Genomic DNA, 21,331 nt, shown 5'->3' with positions numbered 1-21,331 from the left:
TATGATCTCCTTATGTAGTCAAATTCGGTACATATAAGTGGAGAATTGAGATGTCGGTCTTGTCTGTAGATGTTCATCGTGTCAAGTTATTTCTTAATGAGTTGTTATCAGCTTCCAAGGTAAGTTATCACTTCCTTGGGATGATCCATGGCTTGCTGTTGACATAATTAATAATGAAGGGCTCGTAACCTGTTAAGTTTGACATAATTTAGGATGACACAGGATATTTTTGTAACTATGGTTTTTATTCAAACCCAAAGAACAACATATTAATGTGGAGACATCGTGAGTGAATTTCAGTAGGAAGGAATCAACAGTAAAAGTGAAATGTAAACACCTCGTTATTTATCATAAGAGTGAATGCCCTTGGTTCAAGGGAAATAACCAACAAAGTATTGTAGAGAGACATTATTACACAGTTGTTTCTCGTAGACCATTAGAAATCATAAGATCATATTCTAATAGTAATAATACATAGAAATAATTCAACACTTTCAGTAGGACTCTTGGCTAATGATGTCAATTCAGTGTACAAAGAAATCACTCTTGGAGTGCTTGAGCTGGCATAGTACCCCGCAAAATCCTGAGGGCTTTTCGGCCGTCATCAGCTGCATCTCTCATGACTAAAGACAAGCTTTTGTCGTCCAGGAATTGAATCAACTCAGCATAAGCATCTGCATTCTTTTCAAAGTCTACATCTTCCCCTTCACCCGCAAGGATCACATCTTTCAGTTTCTGTAGCCTGAGGTAGCTCAGAAACTTCATCTCATATTGTTCATACTTCTGCTCATCCCCATCGAAAACTAACCTTGCATACCTGCTGTTGTTGGCACTGGGCCCATAACCTGTTAAGTTTGACAGAATTTAGGATGACACAGGATATTTTTGTAACTACGGTTTTTATTCAAACCCAAAGAACAACATATTAATGTGGAGACATCGTGAGTGAATTTCAGTTGTTGATGCAAGAGAATAAAATAAGGCATGAAACCTCTGCTCCTTATTCTCCACACCAGAACGGTGTCGCTGAACGGAATTGGAGAACCATTTTTGAAATGGGTAGATGTCTTTTGTTAGAGGCTAAACTAGGTAAAGAAATGTGGCCATATGCTATCCACACAGCTACATACACCCGTAACAGATGTTACAATAATCGTCTTGGGGATACTCCTTACCATACATTTGCAATTTATAAACTAGTTTGTTGTCTTTTGAATCTTTGATTTCAAAGCCTTCTGGTTGCTCCATGTATATTTCTGCATCAATTGGGGCCTTCAGATATGCGGATTTTACATCCATTTGGTCTAAAATCAAGCCGTACTGACAAGCAAGTTGCATCAATATTCGAATTGATGTAATGTTTGCAGTTGGTGCAAAAGTTTCAGTGTAATCAATACCCTTAATCTGGCTATAACCTTTAGCTACATATCTAGCTTTGTATGACTTTGAGCCTTTTTTAGACCAAGAGAAACTGGGCATCCATCATAATGATACTCCTTCGAGTACTCAAATAAGCTACCTGAGCACCATGTCTCCTCCTTTTTTATCTCCATACCTAACAGTTTACTTTCAGAATCCAATAAATTAATAAAAGCTTGAACAAAACCATCCCGGGTGACACCTCTCCGTCTTAGTTCAACAATAGGAGGAACTGTGAGTCTTATCACTTGGTTGTCTCCTTGGCCCGTCTGGATTGCTTTGGTTTTCATTTTCGTGGCGGCGCCGCATATCAAGGCCACGGTTGCAACGGTCCAGGCTTTTTGTCGCATGCCCTCCATCCATTTGGTCGACCATAATAGGCATCTTTTCCTTGCTTTGGTCCGTGATGGTCAAACACCGGTGGATTAAACCTATCTTGGACGAGAACCAGAGATTGATATGGCAAGTTGTGTGAGAATTCGTATACTCTGGTGAACCCGTGTAAGTCATCAAGAACTCTGAAAATTGGGGACATCGAGTCGTACGACATCTTAAGGCACCACCGAGAGAAGTCGAGTGTGATGAAGACGAATGTCTCTTCGTTAGGATTCGAATTCAAAGCCGCTATACTAGTGCTTAAGTCGAATTCTGAAAGGTTCATGGTTTGTTGTGGAATGTAAGGAAGAATGTTGTCAGCTATGTTCTTTTCTGTCGATGTTTGATACAATCGCGCCTTAAGTGAAGTCTTGTTGAAAGGTCTGGCCTTGTCATCCTTGAGTTCTTTTTCCTTGTAGACGGCTACCATGATGTCATCTTCTTTATCGAGATGACCAGTTTTCTCTATCTGGTTAATTACTTCCTCGACCGGAACCTCCTCTTGAAGTATATATTGACTAATTAATCGTCTTTCATGAGGCGCCTCACGACGAATCGGAAACTGACCATGGTCTGATCTCATGGCCTGCGTATCGAATTCCTCATACCAGAATGTTCGTCCACGACTCAAGGCAGTGTCCTTAATAAGTTCAGCTTGATCAACAAAGTAGATGAATTTGAAAGTCTTTGTAAGGTAGACTTCATCGAAATCATCTGCAATCCAGGAGCCTTCCCCAGCTTCTCTCCAAGAACCAGTCTGGACAGAGACTTTAATGTCATTTCTGACATTGGTTCCGAGTGATAAGCTCGGACATTTCTGTTCGCGCTTATAATACTCCCGACAAAACATCATTTTAAATTGGTTACTAAGTCTTTTGGCAGCATTCTTGTCGACAGTAGGAGTCGTCCTGAGCTCTTCGAAGAATTTCTCCGTTGATGAATCCATATCTATTACAGGGTACATGTGGCTTTTCCATAAACCTGAGATTTCTAATTTTTGATGCACCTCAGTTGGCGAACTAGCTGGTGTAAGCAACCAATCCATGAGAAGGGAACCTCCTAAGTCATTTATCTCCTCTCTAAGAGTGTATGGCAATTGATTACTCAAGTCGGGATCAGTGTAGCGTAACACTGATGCAATGGCACAAGGTGGGACTAATTTGAATATTTTCGAGGCCTTCTTTCCTAGTCTTATGAAGTCACGTGTTCCAAGCTCGAAATATGTTCTGCAGAGATCGTACAATCTGGTTGAGTATTTATTTGTTAAATCACAGAGCTTCGCGTAAAGCAAAGATGAAAAATGACTGAATACGGGAGATTTAACTGCAAGAAACTGGCTATAAGTTCCAAGATAGATACGTCCGGCCCAATTGATAACCACAAAGTTAGCAATAAAATGAAAAATTATGTCTCCTGCAGTGACCATGTGCTCGAGACTGGTTGAACAAGAAACAGTATCCATAATCTCAACGAACCAGAACTTCCAATCTGACCAATGCAGAATGTCGGGGGTCAACACGCTGTTCGGGTCGATCGAGGTTCTTGTCGATTCACTCACATGCTGTAATGCTGTGTCTTCTCCGATTTTTAAAGCTCTGAGCGATGCCAACAAGGGGACAATAATACTCGGTTTGCCATGTCCGCCGCTGTAAGGCTTTGAACATACGATCATGTAGTGACAGTCCCGTGTGAAGTCTTTATAATTGTATTGTAGTGTTGCCTTCTTGTATTTGGCTAAAAGAATCTTGTGTTCCGTTTTGAGTGCACGTTCATTTAGATATGATCTCCTTATGTAATCAAATTCGGTACATATAAGTGGAGAATTGAGATGTCGGTCTTGTCTGTAGATGTTCATCGTGTCAAGTTATTTCTTAATGAGTTGTTATCAGCTTCCAAGGTAAGTTATCACTTCCTTGGGATGATCCATGGCTTGTTGTTGACATAATTAATAATGAAGGGCTCGTAACCTGTTAAGTTTGACATAATTTAGGATGACACAGGATATTTTTGTAACTATGGTTTTTATTCAAACCCAAAGAACAACATATTAATGTGGAGACATCGTGAGTGAATTTCAGTAGGAAGGAATCAACAGTAAAAGTGAAATGTAAACACCTCGTTATTTATCATAAGAGTGAATGCCCTTGGTTCAAGGGAAATAACCAACAAAGTATTGTAGAGAGACATTATTACACAGTTGTTTCTCGTAGACCATTAGAAATCATAAGAGCATATTCTAATAGTAATAATACATAGAAATAATTCAACACTTTCAGTAGGACTCTTGGCTAATGATGTCAATTCAGTGTACAAAGAAATCACTCTTGGAGTGCTTGAGCTGGCATAGTACCCCTGCAAAATCCTGAGGGCTTTTCGGCCGTCATCAGCTGCATCTCTCATGACTAAAGACAAGCTTTTGTCGTCCAGGAATTGAATCAACTCAGCATAAGCATCTGCATTCTTTTCAAAGTCTACATCTTCCCCTTCACCCGCAAGGATCACATCTTTCAGTTTCTGTAGCCTGAGGTAGCTCAGAAACTTCATCTCCCATTGTTCATACTTCTGCTCATCCCCATCGAAAACTAACCTTGCATACCTGTTGTTGTTGGCACTGGGCCCATAACCTGTTAAGTTTGACAGAATTTAGGATGACACAGGATATTTTTGTAACTACGGTTTTTATTCAAACCCAAAGAACAACATATTAATGTGGAGACATCGTGAGTGAATTTCAGTTGTTGATGCAAGAGAATAAAATAAGGCATGAAACCTCTGCTCCTTATTCTCCACACCAGAACGGTGTCGCTGAACGGAATTGGAGAACCATTTTTGAAATGGGTAGATGTCTTTTGTTAGAGGCTAAACTAGGTAAAGAAATGTGGCCATATGCTATCCACACAGCTACATACACCCGTAAAAGATGTTACAATAATCGTCTTGGGGATACTCCTTACCATACATTTGCAATTTATAAACTAGTTTGTTGTCTTTTGAATCTTTGATTTCAAAGCCTTCTGGTTGCTCCATGTATATTTCTGCATCAATTGGGGCATTCAGATATGCGGTTTTACATCCATTTGGTTTAAAATCAAGCCGTACTGACAAGCAAGTTGCATCAATATTCGAATTGATGTAATGTTTGCAGTTGGTGCAAAAGTTTCAGTGTAATCAATACCCTTAATCTGGCTATAACCTTTAGCTACATATCTAGCTTTGTATGACTTTGAGCCTTTTTTAGACCAAGAGAAACTGGGCATCCATCATAATGATACTCCTTCGAGTACTCAAATAAGCTACCTGAGCACCATGTCTCCTCCTTTTTTATCTCCATACCTAACAGTTTACTTTCAGAATCCAATAAATTAATAAAAGCTTGAACAAAACCATCCCGGGTGACACCTCTCCGTCTTAGTTCAACAATAGGAGGAACTGTGAGTCTTATCACTTGGTTGTCTCCTTGGCCCGTCTGGATTGCTTTGGTTTTCATTTTCGTGGCGGCGCCGCATATCAAGGCCACGGTTGCAACGGTCCAGGCTTTTTGTCGCATGCCCTCCATCCATTTGGTCGACCATAATAGGCATCTTTTCCCTTGCTTTGGTCCGTGATGGTCAAACACCGGTGGATTAAACCTATCTTGGACGAGAACCAGAGATTGATATGGCAAGTTGTGTGAGAATTCGTATACTCTGGTGAACCCGTGTAAGTCATCAAGAACTCTGAAAATTGGGGACATCGAGTCGTACGACATCTTAAGGCACCACTGAGAGAAGTCGAGTGTGATGAAGACGAATGTCTCTTCGTTAGGATTCGAATTCAAAGCCGCTATACTAGTGCTTAAGTCGAATTCTGAAAGGTTCATGGTTTGTTGTGGAATGTAAGGAAGAATGTTGTCAGCTATGTTCTTTTCTGTCGATGTTTGATACAATCGCGCCTAAAGTGAAGTCTTGTTGAAAGGTCTGGCCTTGTCATCCTTGAGTTCTTTTTCCTTGTAGACGGCTACCATGATCTCATCTTCTTTATCGAGATGACCAGTTTTCTCTATCTGGTTAATTACTTCCTCGACCGGAACCTCCTCTTGAAGTATATATTGACTAATTAATCGTCTTTCATGAGGCGCCTCACGACGAATCGGAAACTGACCATGGTCTGATCTCATGGCCTGCGTATCGAATTCCTCATACCAGAATGTTCGTCCACAACTCAAGGCAGTGTCCTTAATAAGTTCAGCTTGATCAACAAAGTAGTTGAATTCGAAAGTCTTTGTAAGGTAGACTTCATCGAAATCATCTGCAATCCAGGAGCCTTCCCCAGCTTCTCTCCAAGAACCAGTCTGGACAGAGACTTTAATGTCATTTCTGACATTGGTTCCGAGTGATAAGCTCGGCCATTTCTGTTCGCGCTTATAATACTCCCGACAAAACATCATTTTAAATTGGTTACTAAGTCTTTTGGCAGCATTCTTGTCAACAGTAGGAGTCGTCCTGAACTCTTCGAAGAATTTCTCCGTTGATGAATCCATATCTATTACAGGGTACATGTGGCTTTTCCATAAACCTGAGATTTCTAATTTTTGATGCACCTCAGTTGGCGAACTAGCTGGTGTAAGCAAACAATCCAAGAGAAGGGAACCTCCTAAGTCATTTATCTCCTCTCTAAGAGTGTCTGGCAATTGATTACTCAAGTCGGGATCAGTGTAGCGTAACACTGATGCAATGGCACAAGGTGGGACTAATTTGAATATTTTCGAGGCCTTCTTTCCTAGTCTTATGAAGTCACGTGTTCCAAGCTCGAAATATGTTCTGCAGAGATCGTACAATCTGGTTGCGTATTTATTTGTTAAATCACAGAGCTTCGCGTAAAGCAAAGATGAAAAATGACTGAATACGGCAGATTTAACTGCAAGAAACTGGCTATAGGTTCCAAGATAGATACGTCCGGCCCAATTGATAACCACAAAGTTAGCAATAAAATGAAAAATTATGTCTCCTGCAGTGACCATGTGCTCGAGACTGGTTGAACAAGAAACAGTATCCATAATCTCAACGAACCAGAACTTCCAATCTGACCAATGCAGAATGTCGGGGGTCAACACGCTGTTCGGGTCGATCGAGGTTCTTGTCGATTCACTCACATGCTCTAATGCTGTGTCTTCTCCGATTTTTAAAGCTCTGAGCGATGCCAACAAGGGGACAACAATACTCGGTTTGCCATGTCCGCTGTAAGGCTTTGAAGATACGATCATGTAGTGACAGTCCCGTGTGAAGTCTTTATAATTGTATTGTAGTGTTGCCTTCTTTTTATTTGGCTAAAAGAATCTTGTGTTCCGTTTTGAGTGCACGTTCATTTAGATATGATCTCCTTATGTAGTCAAATTCGGTACATATAAGTGGAGAATTGAGATGTCGGTCTTGTCTGTAGATGTTCATCGTGTCAAGTTATTTCTTAATGAGTTGTTATCAGCTTCCAAGGTAAGTTATCACTTCCTTGGGATGATCCATGGCTTGCTGTTGACATAATTAATAATGAAGGGCTCGTAACCTGTTAAGTTTGACATAATTTAGGATGACACAGGATATTTTTGTAACTATGGTTTTTATTCAAACCCAAAGAACAACATATTAATGTGGAGACATCGTGAGTGAATTTCAGTAGGAAGGAATCAACAGTAAAAGTGAAATGTAAACACCTCGTTATTTATCATAAGAGTGAATGCCCTTGGTTCAAGGGAAATAACCAACAAAGTATTGTAGAGAGACATTATTACACAGTTGTTTCTCGTAGACCATTAGAAATCATAAGATCATATTCTAATAGTAATAATACATAGAAATAATTCAACACTTTCAGTAGGACTCTTGGCTAATGATGTCAATTCAGTGTACAAAGAAATCACTCTTGGAGTGCTTGAGCTGGCATAGTACCCCCGCAAAATCCTGAGGGCTTTTCGGCCGTCATCAGCTGCATCTCTCATGACTAAAGACAAGCTTTTGTCGTCCAGGAATTGAATCAACTCAGAATAAGCATCTGCATTCTTTTCAAAGTCTACATCTTCCCCTTCACCCGCAAGGATCACATCTTTCAGTTTCTGTAGCCTGAGGTAGCTCAGAAACTTCATCTCATATTGTTCATACTTCTGCTCATCCCCATCGAAAACTAACCTTGCATACCTGCTGTTGTTGGCACTGGGCCCATAACCTGTTAAGTTTGACAGAATTTAGGATGACACAGGATATTTTTGTAACTACGGTTTTTATTCAAACCCAAAGAACAACATATTAATGTGGAGACATCGTGAGTGAATTTCAGTTGTTGATGCAAGAGAATAAAATAAGGCATGAAACCTCTGCTCCTTATTCTCCACACCAGAATGGTGTCGCTGAACGGAATTGGAGAACCATTTTTGAAATGGGTAGATGTCTTTTGTTAGAGGCTAAACTAGGTAAAGAAATGTGGCCATATGCTATCCACACAGCTACATACACCCGTAACAGATGTTACAATAATCGTCTTGGGGATACTCCTTACCATACATTTGCAATTTATAAACTAGTTTGTTGTCTTTTGAATCTTTGATTTCAAAGCCTTCTGGTTGCTCCATGTATATTTCTGCATCAATTGGGGCATTCAGATATGCGGATTTTACATCCATTTGGTCTAAAATCAAGCCGTACTGACAAGCAAGTTGCATCAATATTCGAATTGATGTAATGTTTGCAGTTGGTGCAAAAGTTTCAGTGTAATCAATACCCTTAATCTGGCTATAACCTTTAGCTACATATCTAGCTTTGTATGACTTTGAGCCTTTTTTAGACCAAGAGAAACTGGGCATCCATCATAATGATACTCCTTCGAGTACTCAAATAAGCTACCTGAGCACCATGTCTCCTCCTTTTTTATCTCCATACCTAACAGTTTACTTTCAGAATCCAATAAATTAATAAAAGCTTGAACAAAACCATCCCGGGTGACACCTCTCCGTCTTAGTTCAACAATAGGAGGAACTGTGAGTCTTATCACTTGGTTGTCTCCTTGGCCCGTCTGGATTGCTTTGGTTTTCATTTTCGTGGCGGCGCCGCATATCAAGGCCACGGTTGCAACGGTCCAGGCTTTTTGTCGCATGCCCTCCATCCATTTGGTCGACCATAATAGGCATCTTTTCCCTTGCTTTGGTCCGTGATGGTCAAACACCGGTGGATTAAACCTATCTTGGACGAGAACCAGAGATTGATATGGCAAGTTGTGTGAGAATTCGTATACTCTGGTGAACCCGTGTAAGTCATCAAGAACTCTGAAAATTGGGGACATCGAGTCGTACGACATCTTAAGGCACCACCGAGAGAAGTCGAGTGTGATGAAGACGAATGTCTCTTCGTTAGGATTCGAATTCAAAGCCGCTATACTAGTGCTTAAGTCGAATTCTGAAAGGTTCATGGTTTGTTGTGGAATGTAAGGAAGAATGTTGTCAGCTATGTTCTTTTCTGTCGATGTTTGATACAATCGCGCCTAAAGTGAAGTCTTGTTGAAAGGTCTGGCCTTGTCATCCTTGAGTTCTTTTTCCTTGTAGACGGCTACCATGATGTCATCTTCTTTATCGAGATGACCAGATTTCTCTATCTGGTTAATTACTTCCTCGACCGGAACCTCCTCTTGAAGTATATATTGACTAATTAATCGTCTTTCATGAGGCGCCTCACGACGAATCGGAAACTGACCATGGTCTGATCTCATGGCCTGCGTATCGAATTCCTCATACCAGAATGTTCGTCCACAACTCAAGGCAGTGTCCTTAATAAGTTCAGCTTGATCAACAAAGTAGTTGAATTCGAAAGTCTTTGTAAGGTAGACTTCATCGAAATCATCTGCAATCCAGGAGCCTTCCCCAGCTTCTCTCCAAGAACCAGTCTGGACAGAGACTTTAATGTCATTTCTGACATTGGTTCCGAGTGATAAGCTCGGCCATTTCTGTTCGCGCTTATAATACTCCCGACAAAACATCATTTTAAATTGGTTACTAAGTCTTTTGGCAGCATTCTTGTCGACAGTAGGAGTCGTCCTGAGCTCTTCGAAGAATTTCTCCGTTGATGAATCCATATCTATTACAGGGTACATGTGGCTTTTCCATAAACCTGAGATTTCTAATTTTTGATGCACCTCAGTTGGCGAACTAGCTGGTGTAAGCAACCAATCCAAGAGAAGGGAACCTCCTAAGTCATTTATCTCCTCTCTAAGAGTGTATGGCAATTGATTACTCAAGTCGGGATCAGTGTAGCGTAACACTGATGCAATGGCACAAGGTGGGACTAATTTGAATATTTTCGAGGCCTTATTTCCTAGTCTTATGAAGTCACGTGTTCCAAGCTCGAAATATGTTCTGCAGAGATCGTACAATCTGGTTGCGTATTTATTTGTTAAATCACAGAGCTTTGCGTAAAGCAAAGATGAAAAATGACTGAATACGGCAGATTTAACTGCAAGAAACTGGCTATAGGTTCCAAGATAGATACGTCCGGCCCAATTGATAACCACAAAGTTAGCAATAAAATGAAAAATTATGTCTCCTGCAGTGACCATGTGCTCGAGACTGGTTGAACAAGAAACAGTATCCATAATCTCAACGAACCAGAACTTCCAATCTGACCAATGCAGAATGTCGGGGGTCAACACGCTGTTCGGGTCGATCGAGGTTCTTGTCGATTCACTCACATGCTCTAATGCTGTGTCTTCTCCGATTTTTAAAGCTCTGAGCGATGCCAACAAGGGGACAACAATACTCGGTTTGCCATGTCCGCTGTAAGGCTTTGAAGATACGATCATGTAGTGACAGTCCCGTGTGAAGTCTTTATAATTGTATTGTAGTGTTGCCTTCTTGTATTTGGCTAAAAGAATCTTGTGTTCCGTTTTGAGTGCACGTTCATTTAGATATGATCTCCTTATGTAGTCAAATTCGGTACATATAAGTGGAGAATTGAGATGTCGGTCTTGTCTGTAGATGTTCATCGTGTCAAGTTATTTCTTAATGAGTTGTTATCAGCTTCCAAGGTAAGTTATCACTTCCTTGGGATGATCCATGGCTTACTGTTGACATAATTAATAATGAAGGGCTCGTAACCTGTTAAGTTTGACATAATTTAGGATGACACAGGATATTTTTGTAACTATGGTTTTTATTCAAACCCAAAGAACAACATATTAATGTGGAGACATCGTGAGTGAATTTCAGTAGGAAGGAATCAACAGTAAAAGTGAAATGTAAACACCTCGTTATTTATCATAAGAGTGAATGCCCTTGGTTCAAGGGAAATAACCAACAAAGTATTGTAGAGAGACATTATTACACAGTTGTTTCTCGTAGACCATTAGAAATCATAAGATCATATTCTAATAGTAATAATACATAGAAATAATTCAACACTTTCAGTAGGACTCTTGGCTAATGATGTCAATTCAGTGTACAAAGAAATCACTCTTGGAGTGCTTGAGCTGGCATAGTACCCCCGCAAAATCCTGAGGGCTTTTCGGCCGTCATCAGCTGCATCTCTCATGACTAAAGACAAGCTTTTGTCGTCCAGGAATTGAATCAACTCAGAATAAGCATCTGCATTCTTTTCAAAGTCTACATCTTCCCCTTCACCCGCAAGGATCACATCTTTCAGTTTCTGTAGCCTGAGGTAGCTCAGAAACTTCATCTCATATTGTTCATACTTCTGCTCATCCCCATCGACCCCCGTGTGGTCTCCGGGGTCCCTCAACTGAGAGGGAAAAGAATTGAGCCACCGTAAGCTCATGCGTGTCGTAGAAGGCGACTAAAAGAGCCATTCTGGTTTGGTGGTAACCAACGAAAAACCACCCGACTGGCGAGAGAGACATGGTGGCTCCACAGACCCCCATACCCCAGCCCTTTTTATGAGAATGGCTTCATTCACCCATTCTGCTATTTTTCTTGTCCTGGCAATCATCCCCAAACTTTTTCTCCCCCCAAATCCCAAGAACGTAGTATATAAAAGATGTTTTGAGGAATGACGGTTTCAGTTTAAAGAGAGCAAGGGAAGGCGATGGCATAGCACAAATCCCACCCCCTTTTACCATATTTGAGCTATGATTTCCATTCCATACCCCATTTCCCCAATGATTCCAAATTTCCCTTCCTTATCAAAATTGAGTTGCCAGGACAGAGAGAGAGAGAGAACCGAGGAAAACAAGCCTTCTTAACTGTCTTCTATCCCCCAGTATCTCTATACCCTGTACCGTTGAAATAGGTTCAACGAGGAGATATTCCTTTCCAAATCCTGCACAGCAGGCACCTTTCTGCTGAGGGTGCGCAGTTCCGAGAGGACCCCGATAAGGAGGAGCTATTGATCCTGGAGGCTGAGGGGGTTCACCTTGCGAGGTGTTTCTACCCCAACACTCCTCTTTGGCTTGACGCTTCTCTAAAGACGGGTGGGTAGCCTACCTTGTAGATGGCCCGAGCTACCCAACGCAGAGATGCCAAATCTATTTTTTGGCACTCCCCTCCATTTAGGCAAAGAGATTGGAAGGACTAGATTTAAAACCATATCTAGTTCCTGTCCCCCATGAAATTTCTTTTTAATCATGGTTTGTCATCTCTGAATCAGCAGTCAGTCTTTGTGCAACGCAAAGATTAGGGTCAATCCGAGAGAAAGGCCTGGAGGCGGGACGTCCCCCAACCCCCCCCCTCGAGTCCTTTTTTTTTTTTTTTTTTTTTTTTTTTTTTTTTTTCTTTTCCCCAAGGACCATGGAAGGACAAGAGGAGGCCAGACTTGAGGAGTATAGCTTCGGTGAGTGCCTTACCCCCCAAGTGTGGGACTGAGCCGTGCTAGTGGGCACAATATAGCCGGGTTGAATAAAAACTTATAAATATCATGGCCAAAAATAGCAAAAACTCTCCCCTTAAAGCCCCACCCCAGACAGGAAAGAAAAGAAAGATTACAGCCCCGATGACTCTTGATGACTTACCAGGAATGGCAACCCCAAAATTCTCGCCGTTCCTGGTAATTCAACCGAATGAGGATAATATTAAACTTAACACTTTGAGTATCTTCACCATCAGCAAGGCACTCAAAGCAAATGGCGCCGGTACACCAAAGGCAGTGAACAGGAACAACTCTGGCACTTTAATGATACAAGTGCAGGGTCGACAAGAGAGTGAGAACCTCTTGAAATGTACCAGATTCTCTGACATCCCAGTCACCGTTGAGGCTCACAGGAGCCTCAATAGGTCAAAAGGTGTCATAAGAAGCAGAGATCTGGTAGGCTGTTCGGAGCAGGAGATGGTTGAGGAACTGGAGGGTGTTGTCGAAGCTCGGCGGGTTAGCATCCGCCGCGGCGACAGCACAATCCAGACCAACACCTGGATCCTGACTTTTGACAGCCCGAGACCCCCGTCGAGAATAAGAATTGAATACCTCGACTTGGAGGTTCGGCCTTACGTCCCGAACCCCATGAGATGTTTTAACTGCCACCGGTACGGCCATACTAAAACAAACTGCCGCCGTAAAGCTACATGCCCCCGCTGCGGCAAAGAAGACCACAATGAGGAAAACTGCAAAGTGGACCCTTGTTGTCTGAACTGCCAAGGCAAGCATGCAGCACATTCGAAAGATTGTCCTAAGTGGCAAGAAGAAAAGGCAATCTTGACATACAGAGCCACTTACGGCGGTACGTTTGCTCAGGCAAAGGCAGTGATCTGCCCCCCTCGGCAGGTCGCTGCTTCTGCCAAGAGTTATGCAGAAGTTGCCAGGGCTGCTGGTAATAACCAAAACAGCCATGGCAAAATCGCACAGACTAGAAAAGACAGTCCTCAAAAGAAAAAGCCATCAAGACCTAAAAACAAGGTCGCAAATGTGTCAAAAAATCTTTTTGACACATTGGAGGTTCAAGATGTGGAACCTGCAGCCCCCTCCACATCCACCTCCAAGGCGACCTCCACCCCCCCTCCTTCCCCAAACAAAAAAATTCTCCCCCTCATGGACGTGGATGTTGGACCCACCCCCCATCTCCATTCCCGTGAGCCCTCTCTATCCCCCCAAAAACAAAACTCCACCCCTTCCCAGAATATGGAGCCACCAACACCAGTCGGGGGATCCACAAATCCCCCTGAGGGGCCTCAAAGCCCCAAAAAATCTAAGAACCCAGAGGGACCTAAAAATCCCAAGGGTTCAAAAAAACTCAGCCCTAAAAAAACCGAGAGGCCCTCCACAGGGCCTCCTTCTCCTATGGAAGTCTCTCCTCCTAGGAGAATAAAAGTAAAAGGGTTGAAGGCAGGCATACTGCCTAACCTCCCCACAAAAAATTAGGATACCTGGTCAGACAAGATTAATTTCCTGGAACATCAGAGGGATCAGATCAAATAGAACAGAATTGGACCTCCTCCTCCAGAGGAATCCTGATGTAGTCTGTCTGCAGGAAACAAAATTACCAGCAGACGACTACACAGTAAAAGGATATACGGCCAATCATCTGATTCACTCTGATGGCCAGATAGCGTGTGGGGGAGTTTCAATTCTCACGAAGAAGAACACCCCCCACCGCTTGATACCAATGAAAACAAATCTACAGGCAATAGCAGTGAGAGTGACATTGCACAGACCAATCACCATCTGCTCTGTGTACATCCCACCAGATCATCGCCTCCAGTCTGCCGAGCTAGAGGGAGTTCTAAACCAACTCCCCCCTCCCTATGTGATAATGGGAGATTTCAATGCTCACAGTCCTCTCTGGGGAAACACAGACACAAACCAGAGGGGAAAGGCAGTGGAGGCTTTCATAATGAAAATGGATGTATACTTGGCAAACGGTCTCGAGGCAACACGGGTAAATATTCACAATCTTACCACATCTGCCATCGATCTCACTTTCTGTGATCCTACATTAGCTCCAGATCTCTCCTGGACTGTGATCGATGACGATCACGGTTCTGACCATTTTCCAGTCTGCCTCGACATCACCCCGACTTCAAGGGCTCCACAGCCCAAACATTGGAGTGTACGGCGAGCAGATTGGAAAACTTTCTCACAGGAGTGTCACAGACTCCTTACGACAGAGGTGGACAGCTATGACAAATTCAAAAATATTTTAACAAATATCTGCAGCTCGACAATACCAACAACCTCTGGTAGACCGAGAAAACACAATCCCTGGTTTTCAGAGGAATGTCGAGCGGCCCTACGGGAGAAGAAAAAAGCATACAGGAAAGCGATGAGATTCCCAATCCCTGAGAATTTCGCAACATTTAGGAAACTACGAGCAAAGTGTAGGAAGATCTTCCGAGAAAACAAACGGAGATCCTTCCAAAACTTTGTCTCAAAAATAAATAGCCAGACACCCCTGAATAGGGTGTGGAAGATGTTACGGAAACTGAAGGGATCCGATAGTGATTCACTAAATCACTTGACACGTCCCGATGGATCCATGGCTGAAACAGAACAAGAAATTGCCAACACTCTGGCCGAGAGGCTGGCGCACAACTCCTCGTCTGCACACCACACACCACAATTTCTGCGCCATAAACAAAACGCAGAAAACACACCAATAAACTTTACATCTACAAACACTGAAGACTACAACAAACCATTTACACTTGAGGAGTTGGGTGCCTGCCTCCGTGACACAAATGTCACAGCACCGGGTCCTGACAACATCAGTTATGAAATACTCCGACATCTTCCACAAGATAGTCTGGTTGTCCTTTTGAATATCTATAACAAGATATGGACAACACAGACTTTTCCACCTAGTTGGAATCTGGCCACCGTGATTCCAATCCCAAAACCTGGGAAAGACCATTCGGACGCTTCAAACTACCGACCAATCTCCCTCACCAGCTGCCTATGCAAGCTGATGGAGAAAATGGTCAACAAGCGTCTGATGTTCTACTTGGAACACAACAACTCCCTCTCCGACCTCCAATGTGGCTTTCGAAAGAACAGATCAACTGTTGATCACCTTGTTCGACTAGAGAGCTTCATTCGTGAGGCCTTTGCCAAAGGTGAGCACTTGGTAGCAATCTTCTTTGACCTTGAGAAGGCCTTTGACACAACTTGGAAATTCGGAATCCTCAAAGATCTGCACAATCTTGGTCTACGAGGAAACCTTCCAATGTTTGTCAGAGCATTTTTAAACAACAGATCCTTTCAGGTCAAAGCAGGATCCACCTTTTCTGATCCATTTGATCAGGAAGAGGGAGTTCCACAGGGTAGCATTCTGTCTCCCATTCTGTTTGAGATTAAAATAAACTCAATAGTGAATGCAATGAGACAGAATGTTGACTGTTCCTTATATGTTGATGACTTTCTTGTATGCTATCGAAGTAAATCGAGTATGGACACCATTGAGAGACAGTTACAACTCCAACTAAACAAACTGTCGGAGTGGGCAAATCTCAATGGTTTCTCCTTCTCCCCATCAAAAACAGTAGCTGTCCACTTCTGCCGAAAACGCACCTGCATTAGACAGCCTGACCTTTATCTCAACAATTCCAGAATTGAGGTAAAGGACGAAGCCCGATTCCTGGGTTTGATCTTTGATAGGAAACTAAATTTCCTCGCCCATATCAAAGATCTCAGACTGCGATGCATGAAAGCAATGAGAATAATGAGAGTTCTGTCGAGCATGGAATGGGGTTCGGACACAAACACTCTTCTAAAGATATACCGAACCCTTATTCGATCAAAACTGGACTACGCATCTTTTGTATACGGCTCTGCAAAACCATCCTACTTAGGCATGCTGGACCCAATTCATCATCAGGGACTGCGCTTGGCACTCGGGGCTTTCCGCACTTCTCCAGTGGCAAGCCTTTATGCTGAGGCAGATGAGCCACCTCTCCATCTCAGGAGGAAAAAACTGGCTCTCCATTATGTTACTAAGGTCACATCGCTGCACGACAACCCAGCACACAAACATGTACACTACACGGATAGGACACTAGAAGAAAAATTTCGCAAGCACCCAAAAATGACACCACCATTAGGTTGCAGAATAAAAAAAGACATCGCAGACATGAACATCAGTCTAGATAGGATACATCCATACGTCCAGGCAAAGACACCAGCATGGTCCATACATAGACCAAACATAAATTTGGACCTAACAAAACTGGAAAAATCACAAACAGACCCACATATTTACAAACAGACACTAAAAGCAATATTACAAACATACAAAAACCATACTCACATATTTACGGATGGTTCAAAGAGCGCAGATGCAGTAGGATGTGCCTATCACTCATCGGAAGGCACAGGATCACTTCGCCTGGATAGAAATGTTTCGATCTTTACAGCGGAATCGAGAGCAATCCTAAATGCTCTCCGTTTGGCTGAGAGATCGAATAAAAATAAATTCTTGATCTTGTCTGACTCGCTGTCCGTACTAAAGGGGATCTCAAATTTTTATTGCACCGATCCAAGACTCATAAGTATCTTGGAAGGTGCAAATAAATTATTTATTTAAAAAAAGAAAGTTTGTTTTCTCTGGGTACCTAGTCATGTGGGTATTCAGGGGAACGAAGAAGCGGATCGACTGGCAAAAGAGGCAGTGAGCCAAGAATTACAAGAGGGCAGTAAAATCCCACACGGGGATTTAAAAATCAATATTAAAAAACATGTCCGAAAGGAATGGGAACGATCCTGGAGTCGAGATGTACATAACAAATTAAAACAAATTAAAATTATCTCGGCCCCAGACCCAACTCGGGGCTAAAAAGAAGAGACGAGGTAAAAATAACTCAATTCCGGATCGGACATACTGCCCTCACTCACCGTTTCCTTCTGGAGAGGGATGAAAAACCCCTCTGCAGAAGATGTAACTGTGACCTGACAGTTCAACACATTTTAATTGAATGTACAGAATTAGAACAGATAAGGTCACAACATTATGATAACAAAGACTTGAAGTCTCTGTTCCAGTCGGTCGATCCGCTTACAATTTTAAAGTATCTGCAGGAATGTGAACTCCTGCAGAAATTGTAAATAGATATTTTTACTTAACAAACATGTAACTATTATGATTTTATAAAGTGTTTATTACAACAGTACACGTTTTGATCAGCTATGGCCCCTCAGGGCCGATAAAAGATTGATAAAAGACAGAAACGGGCGCTTAAATGACCTAAATAGTGTCGAAAGCGCCGTTAAACACCTAAACAAACAAACAAAATTATCTGATTGTTGTCGTTACTTTAGACATAGGTCATTTGAGCAACAGTGCTACTTGACAACTGCTGTGCTGCCACAAAGATGAAAATGGAATAGCATCCAGGCTGCATCATACCAAGACATAAAAATCGGTATTGTAGTAGATGGAACTCGGCGTCATGAGAACAGTGTTCTGACTGGTCAGGCCTCATATCACTAAAGGGTGACAGCATAAGATACAACTTAAGCTTGATAAAAGAGAAAAAATTACCAGATATATTCTGTAAGCTTGGTGCATTTGAATGACTTGAATATGTTACATTGGGATCATCAATGAGGGAAGATTCATAATTGAGATCAGCAAGGTCTTCGCGGCACACATCTGTAGAGAATGATGCAAATAAATGGAACATATGATACAGCAAAATGAAAGAACAGGGTGGTCTGTTTGCATACTTACTATACACGAATTTCTCAATATGTATTAGAATTGGATTTACCGACTACATGTTCGTTGATTAAAATACATCTTTCCGGAAGTGAATCCAGAGTAGACCCTATACTAGAAGTGCTTTACGTGACCCTATATGCTCAAAATTGTACAGTAGATAAGCTTATCAAACCAAAGACAAACACACAGTTATTTTATCAGCTCCCTGCCAGACGTGGCATATTATAGGAAAAGTGATACGGCTGGCTGGCCTGGTGTCTGTCAACACTTACTGGCTAAGATTTGTGCTACACTGCATGTCTGAGTCTGATTCTCACAAATAATTGTCAAAGTAGTGCAATATCTTTATGTGACCTATAGTAGTTGAAAGATAGGTTAACCCTAACAAAATAAAAAGCAAGAATAGATTCAGAAGGGACTTACCGATGTAGAGTTGAAACTTTTTCTAAGAAAGACGGATCCGAAAGATGAACTGGCTGGAGATCAATAACGTCTGAACTGTTTTCATCAGTTGTTGAGGCCCTTGAAATGCTTGAAAAACATTCCTATTTGCATCCGCCGCCATTTTCACTTCGTTTTGATTTTATTGTAATGAATGAATCAAATTAATATTCAAAACAAAATAGAACAACCTTAGGAACAGGGAGATAGGAACATATGCTCTGTGTTGTAATTATTGTAACAGGAACATGTGACAAACAGGAAGGGGAAGGAATGAAAAAGTTGGATCAGAGTCAGAGTCATGGTGTGGAAAATGTAAAAAATAAAAATAGAACAAGCTGTGAAACAAAACTCTATTTTATTATCTCTATTCTTTGCACTAATTATGGTAAAAACTGGCAGCATGAATATTAATAATAATAATAATAATAATAATAATAATAATAATAATAATAATAATAATAATAATAAAAAAGCAATAATAATAATAGTTCTTTTCATATTTTCCTATATTAACTTAGGGGTGCAAAACCACCCCATTGGATAAGAATAGGGTAAAAAGCTTTTTTCGTACCATTTGACTAGGGGTGTAAAACCACCCCAATGGAAAAGAATAGGGTAACTCGCATTTTTTCTTATCATTGGAATAGGGGTGTAAATCCACCCCATGGGGTATGAATAGGACTATGAAAATTGGGAGTGGAATAGGGTTAACAAACATGTAACTATTATGATTTTATAAAGATGTTATTACAACAGTACACGTTTTGATCAGCTATGGCCCCTCAGGGCCGATAAAAGATTGATAAAAGACAGAAACGGGCGCTTAAATGACCTAAATAGTGTCGAAAGCGCCGTTAAACACCTAAAAACAAAACAAATCCCTCTGAACAAAAATTTGAGTGGTCAAATGATAGTGATCCAATAGATGAAAGAAAATACAGGGAGGCTGTTGGTAGCTTGATTTATCTTATGATATGCACTAGGCCTGACATCTGCTGGATAGTTACAAAACTTTCTCAACATTTGTCCAGACCATTGGCATGCCATTGGGTGACAGTCAAACATGTATTTAGGTATTTGAAGGGAACCATTGGCTATGAATTAACTTACAGAAGAAGTATTGACAACCTTTCTTTGATAGGGTATAGTGATGCCGATTGGGCTTCAAGTCGTTTTGGTCTGACATCTAATGGAGCTTTAGTTTCTTGGAAGTCTAGGAGACAACCCAGTGTTGCTTTGTCCTCATGTGAGGCAGAGTACATGGCTCTTGCACTTGCAGTACAAGAAAGCCTTTACTTAGACCAGTTGTTGAAAGACATTGACAGAGAATATCAATCAGGCAATGTTTTGATTTTTGAAGACAATCAGGGAACAATCGCTTTAGCGAACAATCCAGTGAACAGACAAAGATCTAAACACATAGACATAAAATTCCATTTTATTCGCACAGAACGAAGGAATGGAAAGTTTACTTTAAAGTACTGCCCTACTGCAGACATGTTGGCAGATATTATGACAAAGCCTTCAACTAAATTTCAATTGCAGAAATTCAAATCCTTGATTTTTGGCTAAAATATGGTGATAGCCTTGAAAATTGTTTTGGATGTATTATTTTGACACATAATAATGTGAATACTTGTGTTGATGAGACACACATACATGTATTATGATTCTTGTTTTACTTTTATTGTTCTATCAAACAACTTGATAATGTTACATGAATATGAGTCTTATGATTTTGTTTCTATCTGACATACAAAATTATTAGGGAATGTTTTGCACTTTTAATTTCCTTTTGAAAATTAATATGGACTTAACTTGTAACATTATAACTACATGTATAAGAATTTGAGAATTTGTGAGAATCTCAATTAGAATTTCTTCAGTAAGTAACTTGTTTTATTTACTCAATGGATAAACCAACATTTATATATTATAATGGATTAATGTACGTTAAAAGTTTTAAATTTCAATTAGAATCATTAGATCAAGTGGGGGTGTTGAATTATTTCTAAATATTATTACTATTAGTATATGAGCTTATGATTTCTAATGGTCTAAGAGAAACAATTGTGTAATAATGTCTCTCTACAATACTTTGTTGGTTATTTCCCTTGAACCAAGGGCATTCACTCTTATGATAAATAACGAGGTGTTTACCTTTCACTTTTACTGTTGACCCCGTGTGGTCTCCGGGGTCCCTCAACTGAGAGGGAAAAGAATTGAGCCACCGTAAGCTCATGCGTGTCGTAGAAGGCGACTAAAAGAGCCATTCTGGTTTGGTGGTAACCAACGAAAAACCACCCGACTGGTGAGAGAGACATGGTGGCTCCACAGACCCCCATACCCCAGCCCTTTTTATGAGAATGGCTTCATTCACCCATTTTGCTATTTTTCTTGTCCTGGCAATCATCCCCAAACTTTTTCTCCCCCCAAATCCCAAGAACGTAGTATATAAAAGATGTTTTGAGGAATGACGGTTTCAGTT

The 21,331-nt window shown here is 41.2% G+C and overlaps 1 pseudogene; it reads left to right on the top strand.

Moving 5' to 3' along the window:
• The first annotated feature begins 19,812 nt into the window (after positions 1 to 19,812).
• LOC144961223 (uncharacterized) lies at positions 19,813 to 20,415 on the top strand (annotated as a pseudogene).
• The last annotated feature ends 916 nt before the right edge of the window (positions 20,416 to 21,331 follow it).

Source organism: Berghia stephanieae, unplaced genomic scaffold (assembly GCF_034508935.2).
Source record: "Berghia stephanieae isolate SIO BIC M18660-M18661 unplaced genomic scaffold, UCSD_Bste_1.3 scaffold18, whole genome shotgun sequence".
Classification (NCBI taxonomy): Eukaryota; Metazoa; Mollusca; class Gastropoda; order Nudibranchia; family Aeolidiidae; genus Berghia; species Berghia stephanieae.
Note: the sequence above shows the minus strand (reverse complement) of the source record. Positions and strands in the feature narration are given on the sequence as shown.